The sequence below is a fragment of the Aegilops tauschii genome, chromosome 3 (genome assembly GCF_002575655.3).
Source record: "Aegilops tauschii subsp. strangulata cultivar AL8/78 chromosome 3, Aet v6.0, whole genome shotgun sequence".
Taxonomy (NCBI): Eukaryota; Viridiplantae; Streptophyta; class Magnoliopsida; order Poales; family Poaceae; genus Aegilops; species Aegilops tauschii.
In genome coordinates this window covers 257,798,802-257,812,658 of record NC_053037.3, presented here as the reverse complement: position 1 = coordinate 257,812,658, position 13,857 = coordinate 257,798,802, and the positions used below count along the sequence as shown (strand labels likewise).

Sequence of the window (13,857 nt, the reverse complement as noted above, 5' to 3'; positions counted from 1 at the left end):
GAATGTGGCCATGCAGGCTCGCTGGTCGTGGTTAAAAATAACTAATGAGACAAGGCCGTGGAGTGAGTTCAAGATCAAGGTGGCCGAGGAAGCATCCATGTTGTGTAATGCAGCCATGAGGTTTACAGCACATTCTGGTAGGACAACGTTCTTTTGGGAGGACCGATGGCTGGATGGGCGAAGAGTCCAGGAGATTGCTCCTAGAGTGTATGAGTTGATTGCACCACGGACACGAGTAAGGAGGCTAGTTTGCGAAGCTATGGAGAACGGGTCTTGGGCTGCGGACCTTGGCCCCAACCTTGGACTGGATACGTTGCATGAGTTCTTTGCACTTTGGCAAGCGGTTTCTGCTTGGGAAGCTAGTGTGGATTTGCCGGACGAGATTGCCTGGTCATGGGAGGTGAAGGGGCACTTCTCGGTCCGATCGGCTTATGCGTCTGCTTTTGGCGGAAGGGAGGTCATTCCTACGGCAGATCTAACATGGAAGTCGCGTGCCCCCATGCAGTGCAGATTCTTTACTTGGCTAGCAATGAAGGACCGATGTTGGACATCGGATCGCCTTGCACGGAGGGGTCTACCTCACCAGGATGCGTGCCCGTTCTGTGATCAAGAGGAAGAAACGATCAATCACATAATGCTTACATGTGTCTTTGCCCGGAGCGCTTGGGCAGCCATCTGTGGCTCGCTGGGCAAACCAGAATGGACACCCTCGCCAAATGATGTGTTGGCTGACTGGGCCGTCGACAAGAAGGGCGTTAACAATGTGGGCACGAAAGATCTACGCACCGTTTTCGCGCTTGTTTGGTGGGAGTTGTGGAAGCACCGGAATGCGATTGTCTTTGACGGAGCTCAGCCATCTATCGAGCAACTGTTGCAAAGAGTGAGAGAGGAGGGTGTAGTCTGGTCCTCTGCGGGTCTACTAAAAGGAAATGTAACTCCCTTCTTTCGTAGGGTAGAGAGGTGGGTGAGTGGTGAGGATTAGCATGTAATGGAATTCATGTAACCAACGGTGGAGGCACTCTTTGCCTTTCTTCTTTAATATATGATATGCACACTCGTGCATATTCGAGAAAAGAAGAAAAAGGGCAAAAGGAAATCGAGGCTGATGCGCCAAATCTGAGTGCCCATGTGGCCCTGCCCATGTATGACCAAACCTAAGTACAAAACCCGTACAGGTCCATCTACGGTGAACTCCCCCATTTTCTTAACATAAAAAGAAAAAAAATCTGTTATCATCTCACTCTATCCCCAGTTCCCCACCAGCATCCTTATCCATCCACATGGGTCATCTTCTCCAATTAGCAGCCGGTGGATGAAGATGTCACCGCTAGCCATCACCGAACTAATTCCCAAGCCATTCCGAATCCACTTCTCGATTCATTTCTTCCAATTTCTCCTCGTTGAGGTACTGCGGCAGTTGACCGTGTGTGCGGAGTGCGTGGACGCGTTTGTCGCGTTCTGGAGGATGTGGATGCTCGACGACGTCGTCGAGTCTGGCAGGGTGGCCATGGGGAGGAGCAGGGAAAACACAAAAGCTACACTGCTCAACCTCTTGGATGGTCGATGGCTAGAGGGCCGTGGCTGAGGTGTTGTCGCTTGGCCTCGTGGAGGAGCCTATCAGGGAAATCACCGAATCACCCACTGAGGTTGATTGTTGGTTCTGGAACATGAGGTACGGGACAGAGGCTGGCCTTGCTGCTATTGTCCTCCGTGAGATGCTCGCCTCCTCATTGTTGTTGCTATCAGACTACTACCAAATGTAAGTGCCAATTGATGATATGCGTCCTTTGTAATGAAGATTATTTGTTTTTAGTTTGATGTTAGCAAGAAATGATTATGAATATCTCTGAAAAAAGGCTTTATGAACCGAAAGTTGGTTTATATGTGTTAGTGGGATTTTTTTTCATTATTTCCTTAAACTGCACAGGCCTTACATTATGGGACAGAGGGAGTAGATGTTTTGTTACCAAGAACAATGAACTGACAGAACTGCATGTATGAATGTATTTCTAAAATTTATAATATGAACTGCTTGTGATAGTCTTGTAGTTGTATCCATGTATTTTTCATCCTATTTGATTTTTAATAAACCTTTTGCCAAAATTAATTGGATGGATTATTCTAATCTACTTTGGTAATTAGATTGCCTTCCGTGTGTTAATAGGTCACCTTAGATATTAATTTGGGTATAGGTTTGTTGAGAAGAAGCTCACATGTTGAATTTTCTCAAGTAACTTCTTTTCACCTCATCAAGTAACCGAGAAACAATCTTCTGCTTGCCAGAATTTTTTTAGTGACGTAAGCAATTAATGTGATTAGATATATAGTGGATTTGCTTTGCTGCTAAGTCTAAATATGGGAACCTTGCTTTTGGTCAGAATGGCGGCACGGGGTAAAAATGGCGGCACGCAACAACAGAGAGGCCATTGATTTGCTTATATCGGGTTCTGCTATTAAGTTACTGAAGCAAGGTATGTTCCTGTCTATTTTGGTGGCCTCATATAGATTTGCCAATTGTGAAGTGAATCCTAATGTCTGAAGTATGTTCTTGTATATTGTGCTGGCCTCGTACAGATTCGGATAAAATAGCATGTACATGAAGGAAACTACATGAAGAAAGTCTTCAATTTTTTTGGATTAATAATATTTCTAACACTCACACGCTTAATCTAATATAAGTATCCTTATCCTGGTCGATGTACGTACTCCTACTTATCTTGGTCGATACAAATAGTCTGTCGTACTATTTACTTCATCTTCATGCATTGTATTTTTGGCTTTTGTATAACATGTCTATTGTTCCCGCGGACTCCCTTTTCCTATTGTTCTCGCAAATTCGTCTCGGTGCATTCATCCTCTGAGTCATTTGAAATCACAACAGATCTTAGTCTCCTTTTATTGCCATTATGGAGCTCACGTGCTTGCTGATGATGATATTTTGTCTTGACGCCCATCTTTGTTGAATGTACTCCTGTCACTGTCAATCTGGTTTCTCTTTCACACGCACCAGTTTGCATGAAAGTTTGTCGGGTGAAACTTTATTATTCTGTGATTGCATACATATAAATTTTAGAAGTTTGACACATCTCTAAAATCTAAAGTGTGTATAGTTAAAAAATCAATCACCTTTTTATCTGGCATGTTCTGCTTCTTCATTAACATGGTGTCCACCTTATCATCCATCAATTCCTGTGCAACATATGTAAGATGAACTAGTTAAGGAATTCTAAAGATGATACTTCATATTTCTTAAAAAAAGTTAATGCACCTTTACTTCTTCGACTTGATCGTTCAAGTAGAGCATCTCAAGCCTATCATCAGGCACAAATGTCCTTTTGTTACATAGTTTTGTGTTTCAAAGGTGAGGTTATATTATTGAGCCTAAATCAAAATATAAGTTTTTCCACATAATTTTTTAATAATCTTTGGTGCTTCTTATGATTTTGCATCCAGTGAGTTCAGCAAGTGAGATGTAGATGTATTAATCAAGTTATTCTTCTCTCCACGGGATTCATTTGTGTTGTAGTCCAATAACATTTGTTTATTGGGAGATTATTGATATAACAGTTAGATATATCAATTATCTGTAAGTCATAATAATAACTATCAACATACCTGAGCATTGTGTACCTTTTTCTGTCATTTCTTATAGTGTGCCCATGGTAGCAAACTCGCTACAATAATCCGGGAGAACTTTCGAAGATCCTAATATCATTTACCTGTCTATTGTATGAAAAAATATTTTAATTTCATTGCTCACTGGCCTATACTTTGTAGATTCCACAACCTTAAAGTTGCTGAATGCATAAATAGATTTCTCATTGATCTTTGATCTAAACATGTCTATTAGATTCTTCTAGATAGTAGCATGGATTGTTTAACCCTGTCGAAACAATCAAATATGGTTAGTAACTGCTTCTTAACTTGAAAAAAAATCCAATTAAATATATAAAAAACATATCTGCTCATCCATCAGTATCGTATGTAGGCTAATAAGCTCATAGGTTGTAGGATTGACTGAATCCCACACTCTTGTGTTCAATTGAATGTTCTAATTTTGTCCGCTTGTAGTTAAGTCGCTCAACTTCTTGTATGTGATAGTGTTATTTCCTCAAAACTAATAGAAAGCGGTATATGAATTAACATAGGATTTATGAAGATTCTAGCCAGAAAAAGTTAGCTTGCTAAATAACACTCACCAAATCTGATGATTCAGGCCAGAAGTGCTTTGGCGTGACTTCTTCCAACATTGATTGGAGCAATTGGGTGTGGCTTTGTTGGGCGTCGGGCGTGCTTTGGCGTGACTTCATCGGGCGTCGAGTGAAGCGGCTGAGCATGGATTTTTGTGGTAGCTCTTTCGACTTCAATCTGTTCAAGTCATGGTGATTGTCAACTTCTAATTGCTTGGTGTGTGATTGTGCGGCCGGCTGTACTTGTTTATATGGTTGAGGTGGCTGGGTTTGAGATCGCCGAGACATGCGGAAATATGATCCTAACCTTGTCCTATTTTTATATTTTGGAATTTTCATCATGTGAGATATGAAAGTTGTCCTTATTAGTTTAGGTTTGCATGTATTTGTTCCTGTTTTGGAAATTTCATCGCGTGAGATATGTATCCTACTTAGTGTGACGCCCTCGATTCAATCATACACTAATCATACACGCAAACTAATCATACACGCAAACGTGTACGATCAATATCAGGGACTCAAGAGAAGATATCATAACACAACTCTAAAAATAAATAAGTCATACAAGCATCATAATACAAGCCAGGGGCCTCGAGGGCTCGAATACAAGTGCTCGATCATAGATGAGTCAGTGAAAAAAACAATATCTGAGTACAGACATAAGTTAAATAAGTTGCCATAAGATGGCTAGCACAAATTAGGATACAGATCAAAAGAGGTGCAGGCCTCCTGCCTGGGATCCTCCTAAACTACTCCTAGTCGTCGGTGGCGGCCTGCACGTAGTAGTAGGCACCTCCGGTGTAGGAGTCATTGTCGGTGGCGTCTGGCTCCTCGGCTCCAACGTTTGGTCGCAACAACTAGGTATAGAAAGGGGAAAAAGGGAGGAAGCAAAGCAACCATGAGTACTCATCCAAAGTACTCGCAAGCAAGGAACTACACTACATATGCATTGGTATGAATGAAAGGGGTAGTATATGTGGACTGAACTGTAGAATGCCAGAATAAGACGGGGATAGCTAGTCCTATCGAAGACTACGCTTGTGGCAGCCTCCATCTTGAAAAACATAGAGAAGAGAGTAGCTGATAAGTTCACCAAGTATCATCTTTTTTTTTTACTATAAACAGTAGGGTAAAACCCCACTGTAATTTTTATTAATAACAAAATAAAGTAACAAAGGTTCTGGGAAGGGCTTGAGCTAAGCCCCTACTAAAAAAAAGGAGAAAAGAAAGCAAGAAAAGAAACTAGGAAAAAGAAAGCTGAGACAAAACCTAGAAAAAAAAGAAGCTCCTATAAGAAAGAAGGAAAATTACAATAGTGAGTCCAACCATGCATAGAACTGCCTATCAAATTTCTGTTTCATCCCGTGCTTGAGTAGTTTCAGTTCCTTCTTGAAGATGAATTTCCATCCATGAAATGTGGCATCAATATTTTCAAAAATCTTATTGTTTCTAGTTATCCAAATAGCCCATGATCCCAGTATAATGATCTTCATAAAGAAGGGGTAACTGAGCTTATCCTTTAGGTCTTGGAATGCATCTAATACTGAAAGATTTGGTGTTCTTGTGGGACAAATAAAGTCCCAGCATTGCTGAGCAAATGGGCATCCCCGAAAAAGATGATGCAATGTTTCCTCCTGTTGACAGTCCCTTACCGCACAATTATAAACTTCAAGCTCAAAGTTTTTCCTCCTTAGCAGGTTTCTTGTGTTGACTCTGTCATGTAACAACATCCAGAAGAAAACTTCATGTTTCGGCTGACATGAGCTCTTCCAAATCCAGTTGAAGTGAGGTGGTGTTTGCTTATGTCCAATCAGCACATTGTATGCTTTAATGGAAGAGTAGAATTCATTCCCCCAGATGTAACTCCAAGTGTCAAAAGCATCTATGAACTCAGATTACCTCAAAGATATGCAAATGTCCTCCATTTGTAAGAACTCATCATAAGCTTGTGTTGTCAATGGCAGATGGAATAAGTCTTGAAGATACTCAGTATACACCACTTGATTGACATTTATTGCAAGGTTCTTGACAAAAGAATGCAAGTGATGGAACTTTTCCTTTAGTACTGCTTGGTGCCATAAATCATCCCAGAATAATGCACCTTTTCCATCACCCACATTACATCTTGCTATTGATTTAAACTGATCAGTAAGTGCCAGATTTGATTTCCACCAGAAGGAACCAATGATAGTGTCTCCCGGAAGCTTTCCATCACTGTAATAAGTTTCCCAAATCAGGTGTAACCATGGTATATCATGTCTGTTGAAGAATTTTTGTAAGTTTTTCATGAGTAAGGTTCTATTGTGAGTGTAAATGTCTAGAACCCCTAATCCTCCTTGATGTTTTGGCCTGCAAACATTGCAGGTCTTCTGTCTTCCATATCAGGGCTCCTCCAAAGACAGTGCCTTAGGTATTTTATAATCTGCTTCTTAATTGTGATTGGAATGTCCAAGCAGGTCATGAAAAAAATTGAGAGGGATGCAAGCACTGATTTAACCAACAGTAGCCTTCCTGCCTGAGTCATGAAAGATGAAAGTCCAGCTAATCTTTTTGCAATCCTGTGAACCAGAGGTAAGCATTGCTCCACAGTTGGCTTGTAAATTCCCAATGGCAGACCTAGGTAAGTGAAAGGAAATTTCCCTCTAGCACATTGAATAGTGTTTGTAAAAAGCTCTACTCTCTCTTCAGCAATATTTACAGGCACCATGATTGATTTGCCATAATTTACCTTAAGACCAGTTGCTGAAGCAAAAGTGTTTAGTAGTGCTTTGAGGCAAGTTAGCTGCCTAGCATCAGCTTGCATTATAACCAGAGTGTCATCAACATATTGAACTATTGGGAAGTTAGGGCAAGAATTGACTTGTAGTGGAGGTGTGATTAGATTCAATCTCATGGCTTTGTTGAGTATAGATTGCAAAAGATCAGCAGCCAACACAAAAATTAGTGGGGAATATGGATCCCCCTGCCTTACACCTCTTCTGATATAGAACTTCTTTCCAGGCACACCATTTAACAAGACAGCTGAAGATAAAGAGGAGAACAATAATTGCATCTAAGAAATCCATTTTTCACCAAATCCCTTTGCTCTAAAAATATCAATGATTGCTTGATGTTCAATTGTGTCAATAGCTTTCTCAAAATCCAATTTGATAACTAACATTTCCTCCTTTGATTTATGACATTGGTCAATCTTGAATCACTGAGGAAACCATACTAGTTAATGTGCACCATTTTGAGGATAACTTTCTGCAGACTATTGGCCAACAGTATTGTTATGATTTTAAGCACACAATTGAGCAAAGAAATTGGCCTAAAGTCATTTGGGGACATTGGAACTTCCTTTTTGGGAATCAGAGTGATAAAAGAAGTGTTTATGCTTTCCAGATCCACTGCACCAGCATGGAAGTCCATGATGAGATCAGTAACATCTCCTTTTATAATATCCCAGCAATTTCTGATGAACTCATTGTTAAAACCATCAGGACCTGAAGATTTATCAGTTGGCAGGTTTTTAACTACATCATCAATTTCCTCCTGAGTAAAAGGGTTTTCCAAGTCCAAGGACACTTGAGGGTCTACATGTTGATCATAAAGGTCATTTAGGTCAAAATGCATTGTATGACCTGTAGATTGACCCAATCTCTTTCTAAATGCCTCCCATAAAATGGCTACTTTTCCTTCATGGTCAGTAACTTCAACCTGATCCTCATTGATCAGCATTGCAATTTTATTATACCTATGATTGATGGTAGCTTTTGTATGAAAGAATTTTGTGTTTTCATCCCCATATTTAACTCCTTTGATTTTGCCCCTCTGCTTCCAGTAGATTTTCTGGTTGTTAAGTACAGTTAACAGAGTATCCTTGAGGAGGGATCTACAATTGTTTTCAAACAAAGATAAGTCTCTGAATTCCTCAATGAAGTCCCAAAGGAAGATGCATTCATTTAATTCTACAATCTGTTTCTTCAGATAAGACAAGCTTTTAGCCCACAGTTTTAGAGCTCTTCTTAGGTTCTTAAACTTGGCATTTATCTTTTTGGCATGATTTGTAAAACCCACTGGAATGCTCCATGCAGCCTGTACCACCTGTTTGAAGGAGCTGCGCTTGAGCCAGTAGTTCTCAAATCTGAAGACCTTTGATTTTGGGATGGATGTTCCAATTTTAATCATACAGGGCAAATGGTCTGAAATAGGTTTTGCCAGGGGCAGAGCAGTAGAATCAGGATAACTAGTCATCCAAGCAGCTGATGTAAAAAACCAGTCCAACTTTTCAAGCAATGGGTTGTCTTGCATGTTGCTCCAACTGTACTGCCCTCCTTTCAATGGAAGTTCAATCTGCCCAAGATTGCTTATAGCTTCATTAAACAGCAGCATCTCATTGACATCTCCACCAGGTCTATTTCTGTCCTCTGGTGATCTAATGAAATTGAAATCTCCCATTATAATCCAATCTACATCAATGGGCATTTGAATATTGCCAAACCAATCAATAAATTCAATCTTATCCTCATGGTTGCAGGGACCATAAATATTTGTGAGAATCCAGGACTTGGAAGAAGTGTTGCAAGTAAATTGAATTGACAGGGAGAATTTGTTTTGAAAAATCATTTCTCCTGAGAACAAAGCTCCATTCCAGGCAGATAAAATCCCTCAAGAGGCCCCAATGGATGGCAAAAATTCAAATTTATTAAATCTTCGAGGGCAAAAGTTCTGAATATAGGCCAGGTCAAAAGATTCTCTCTTGGTTTCTTGGATGCAAATAATCCCGGCAGCACTTTCTTCAACTTTCTATCGAATTGCTAGCCACTTATCTGAAGCATTAATCCCTCTAACATTACAGTTTAATATGTTCCATGATCTGTTATTTTTCATTATAAAACAAATGCTTTCCAGATCTAGTACCAAAGACCATCCTTTGGTAGTTGCCACAGGCAGAGTAGTTTCTGATTTGCAATCCTGGCTTTAGTTTAATGTAACAACAGACTGTGACCCAAAACTCACATAAGCAAACCATAGCATCAGCAACACAGTGCAAGTAAAGATAATTGGCACTGCTTTCAGATTGCAGATTATCATTGCCATTGCTTTCAATGGGATAAGTAGTCCATAGGTCATATAGAGCAGATAAAGGACCAACAAACAAAAGAGGCCACTCAGGGCATACATCCACAGGCTTACATTGTCTGACTTGCAACATAGAAACAAGCATGAAACAGATAACCCTCACAGAAGTAAAAATCAGCATTCTAGCACTTTGACAGTTACTAAATGTCCTGGTCATCTTCATTTTTTGTTGGTGTGGGTCCCCTGGCTTTGGACACCTTAGCCATCTCTTCATGTCCTTTCTTTTTTGGCTTCTTAGCCAGCTTCTCATGCAGTTCATCCTCAGCCACCTTGCAGAAAGATTTTGTCAGATTCTTAACCACTTTATTAGAAAGGACAGGACGTATAGCATTACATGGCAGGCATGATTTAGCATCACAAGATTTCCTTCTATATCCATTATTTTCTTTCCTAATCCTGTCACTTCTCCTTACCTCAGTTTCAACCAGAGGTTCTTTGTCCCTCCTTTTCCTGGAGATAGCTTCTCCCATTGGCAGCAACACAACTCGGTCGGGAGACACCTGCATTAAAGGGCTGCCAGCTCCACTTGAGGAATGTGCAGCTGGACTAATTCCTTCATTTTGTTTGCCCCCACCTAACATAATGTCCTTACAAATTGGAGCCTGGGAAGTAGCACATTCATCAGGAATATGAAAAATCATAGTATCTTCAGAATCACAATTTGCATTCAGTAATTTCCACAAATCAGACTTCAACAAATGCATTGTCCATCCAAATTTATCAGGAGTCAATAATAGGTGGATGATGAAATTAAACCAACTTACAGGAATGTCAATCTTGAAAGTGTTTATATCACCCTGTGTTGCTGGTGCAAAATGCTGAATCCAAAGTCCAAGTCCTTCTTCGGAGATCAAGTGAGCACCATTAATAACATCCAAAGCATGTGATTCAGCAATTGATTGTACATCAAACCTGTGTTTAAACTCATGTGAAATACCTTACTTGGTGGTGTCTGTAGAGGTACCCACTTGTGGAATTGGGACATCTTCTTTTCCTTTATCAGTAAAGGCTGAATTTATGTTTTGAGCAACCAGTGTTCCCTCAGAAGCAGTGTTTACAACATGAGTTTCTTCTTCTGTATTATTGCGAGAGACAGTCAGTTGCAAACCATGGTTTTCATCAATTGCAAGGCCCCCTCATTTGGGATAGCTGCCAAGTCTGCACTAGGTGAGATGTCATTGTTCTCTGCTGCAACTCGAAGTTGGTCATCATTGTTCTGCTCTGCTGCCACTGGGAGTTGATCATGTTCAGCATTGTTGCCATCCACATGCAAGTCATCTTCCTCTTCCATAGCATTATAAGCCAAAGCAATATTGAGAAGGCCCATGACCATTTGCTGCACTCCTTGATTAACTTCTTCACTAGCTGAGTGAGTAATTGAGAAAAGCCCATCAGACAAAGAAACAGTGGTGGTGATGCTGTTATTAGGAGGTCCATCCTTAGGCACCACTGGGATTTCCACTTGCTGTTGCATTTGAATCACAGGGTTTTGTTGAGGAAAAGCCCAGTGCTGCTCTTGTTCCTCCTGCTCCTCTTGTTCTTCCCAAGCATCCCAGTCTTCGTTCTGTGCATGAATGTTGTGCACAGGCAGGGGCTGAAAACCAGGGAAATCCATTAGCATGCTGGGGCACTGGATGTGGATCTACACCATCTGGAGGGATAGGGTCCTCATCAGCAAGTCCCCCTCCCATCATATCTTCAAGCAAAACCTCCATAGAGCTCGTCCAAGACTCTTCCTCAAACCGTTCTCCCTCTGACCACCTAATACTTTTGGGGATATCTATAAGTTCAGTAACCGTAGCTTTAACCAAGATCTTTCCTCTCAGTGCATCTTCTCTTTCCCAACTGATGATTCTGCCCCACTTGGAGATTACTGCAGTAATATCTTAAGTATTGCAGAAATCAAAAGGGACCCCCACAAACAGCAACCAACAGGTCCTATTGAAATGCACGCGACGCCAATTCCTGCCCTCATTATGTTTAGTGAATGATATGAAAACATCTCCAAAAGCATGTGGACTCTGCCGAATGAGCCTATCCCGATCACGGACATGCGCAAACTGAACATAAGCTTCCCCAAAAGGGTAGGGCTGGATTTCCCTAAACCCTACTTGTTCCACACCTTGCAGAAACTCCTCGATCACTTCACGAACATTTGGGAAAAATACCTCATTGGGGTGCGGATGGATGGATGCTATTGCCCAATCTTCATGCCTTCTTGGACGATGCGAAAGAATAGCCCTGCAAACCCCAGTTCTGCCTGCCACCTCCTGAATTTGAAATCCTTGCGGGACGAAAGGATGAGGGTCGATTGGGATGTTGGCCATTGCGGGCAACTCTGACGAGGAAGCGACCAAAGCCCGCACCGGCGACGAACACTGCCCCGATGAGCTTGTCGAGACAGGAAAAGAGGAAGGAGCAGAGTTGGTAAGTGGAGTGGAATGCAAGGAGGCAGGCACCGGTCTCGGTTGGAAGTTTGGAAATAGGTCCTTGACCAGCTCTGGAAAAGAAGTAGCCTGCCTAATACGTGGCGCTGGCCCAGCACAGTGAAACCAGGCCTCCACCTCCTCAGCGGCCCAAGCCTCTTCGGGTGGGCTCGGAAATGATTGAAATTTCAAGAAAGGCCACAACCCTGGTAAATTTGGTACAGTGCAATAACGGGCCAAGTGACCATTGGCCCCGCATGCATGCACATAACGTGCGACACAACCAGTCTACGTCGATCCATCGATAGCTCAATTTGTGGTCTTGATTGCCCAGGGATTGACTGTGATGAATTGCTGATTAATTCTTGATTAAAACTGTCATGAATAGGGCTCGATAACCGCTCGAAAACCGATCTACCCTCTCTGGCCACCGTGGCGTAGCTCCGGCGATCACCGGAGTGCGGCACCACCGCCCTACCATTTCTACCCACGAGAGTCCATTCGTTATCAAGTTCAGCATAATAAACAGCTTCTTCTCTTCTCCAATTTGGTCCCCCAAAATTCCAAAGACTAAACACCATCTCAAAATCCTTATCAACAATTCTCCCAGCATTTTAAATCTCAAAACCGACTGACTTGGAAGCTACTGAGAACTTGTACAATCTATCCCGTAAGAAAAGAAATCTAAAACCTTGAGCATAACCCCCGAACATGGCATTGAGAGAAACACTAACCGTGTGAGCATCAAGTTTGAACGATGCCCTGCTGAAAGAAACCACCAAGATGAATTCCTTTTGGTGAAAACCCGGGGAGAAAACTGTAACGCCCACGATGCGGCTATATCTCCCACGTGTCGAGGCACGACTTAGAGGCATAACCGCATAGTGGTTTTGTCGCAAGAAGGGTCATCTTCACACAATCCCATGTAATGAACAAGAATGGGATAAAGAGTTGGCTTACAATCGCCACTTCACACAATACATAAATATTATTCATACATCATCCAAAATACAAGCATATAGACCGACTATGGTCAAAATCCAGATGAAAATAAGACAACCCCAAATGCTAGATCCCCGATCGTCCCAACTGGGCTCCACTACTGATCATCAGGAAAAGACACATAGTAACGACCACGTTCCTCGTCGAACTCCCACTTGAGATCGACGCCATCATCTGCACTGGCATCGTCAGCACCTGCAACTGTTTTGGTAGAATCTGTGAGTCACGAGGACTCAGCAATCTCACACCCGCGAGATCAAGACTATTTAAGCTTGTAGGAAAGGATGGTGCAAAGAGGTGGAGCTGCAGCGGCAAAAGCATATATGGTGGCTAACTTGCGCAAATGAGAGCGAGAAGAGAAGCAACGGAACGGACGTCATCTAGCAATGACCAAGAAGTGATCCTGAACACCTACTTACGTCATACATAACTCAGACCGTGTTCACTTCCCGGACTCCGCCGAGAAGAGACCATCACGGCTACACACGCAGTTGATGTATTTTTATTGGGTCAAGTGACAAGTTATCTACAACCGGACATTAACAAATTCCCATCTGCCTCATAACCGCGGGCACGGCTTTCGAAAGATAATACCCTACAGGGGTGTCCCAACTTAACCCATCATAAGCTCTCACGGTCAACGTAGGATAAACCTTCTCCCGGAAAGACCCGATCAGTCTCGGAATCCCGGTTTACAAGACATTTCGACAATGGTAAAACAAGACCAGCAAAGCCGCCCGAATGTGCCGACAAATCCCGGTAGGAGCTGCACATATCTCGTTCTCAGGGCACACCGGATAAGTCAAGCTACGAGTAAAACCAGACCTCGAGTTTCCCCGAGGTGGCCCCGCAGGCTGCTCGGTTCGGACCAACACTCGAAGGAGCACTGGCCCGGGGGGTTAAAATAAGATGACCCTTGGGCTCGCGAAAACCCGGGGGAAAAAGGCTTAGGCGGCAAATGGTAAAACCAAAGTTGGGCCTTGCTGGAGGAGTTTTATTCAAGGAGAACTGTCCAGGGGGTCCCATAAATCACCCGACCGTGTAAGGAACGCAAACTCAAGGAACATAATCCCGGTATAGCAGTAACTAGGGCGGCAAGAGTGGAACAAAACACC

General features: G+C 42.3%; 1 long non-coding RNA gene across 1 annotated transcript; it reads left to right on the top strand.

The window, feature by feature from the left end:
• Positions 1-1,199: 1,199 nt before the first annotated feature.
• Positions 1,200-4,594, top strand: LOC109739397 (uncharacterized). Its single transcript, XR_002227048.4, has 3 exons — positions 1,200-1,759; positions 2,379-2,471; positions 4,217-4,594. It is a non-coding gene; the product is annotated as an uncharacterized lncRNA (long non-coding RNA).
• The last annotated feature ends 9,263 nt before the right edge of the window (positions 4,595-13,857 follow it).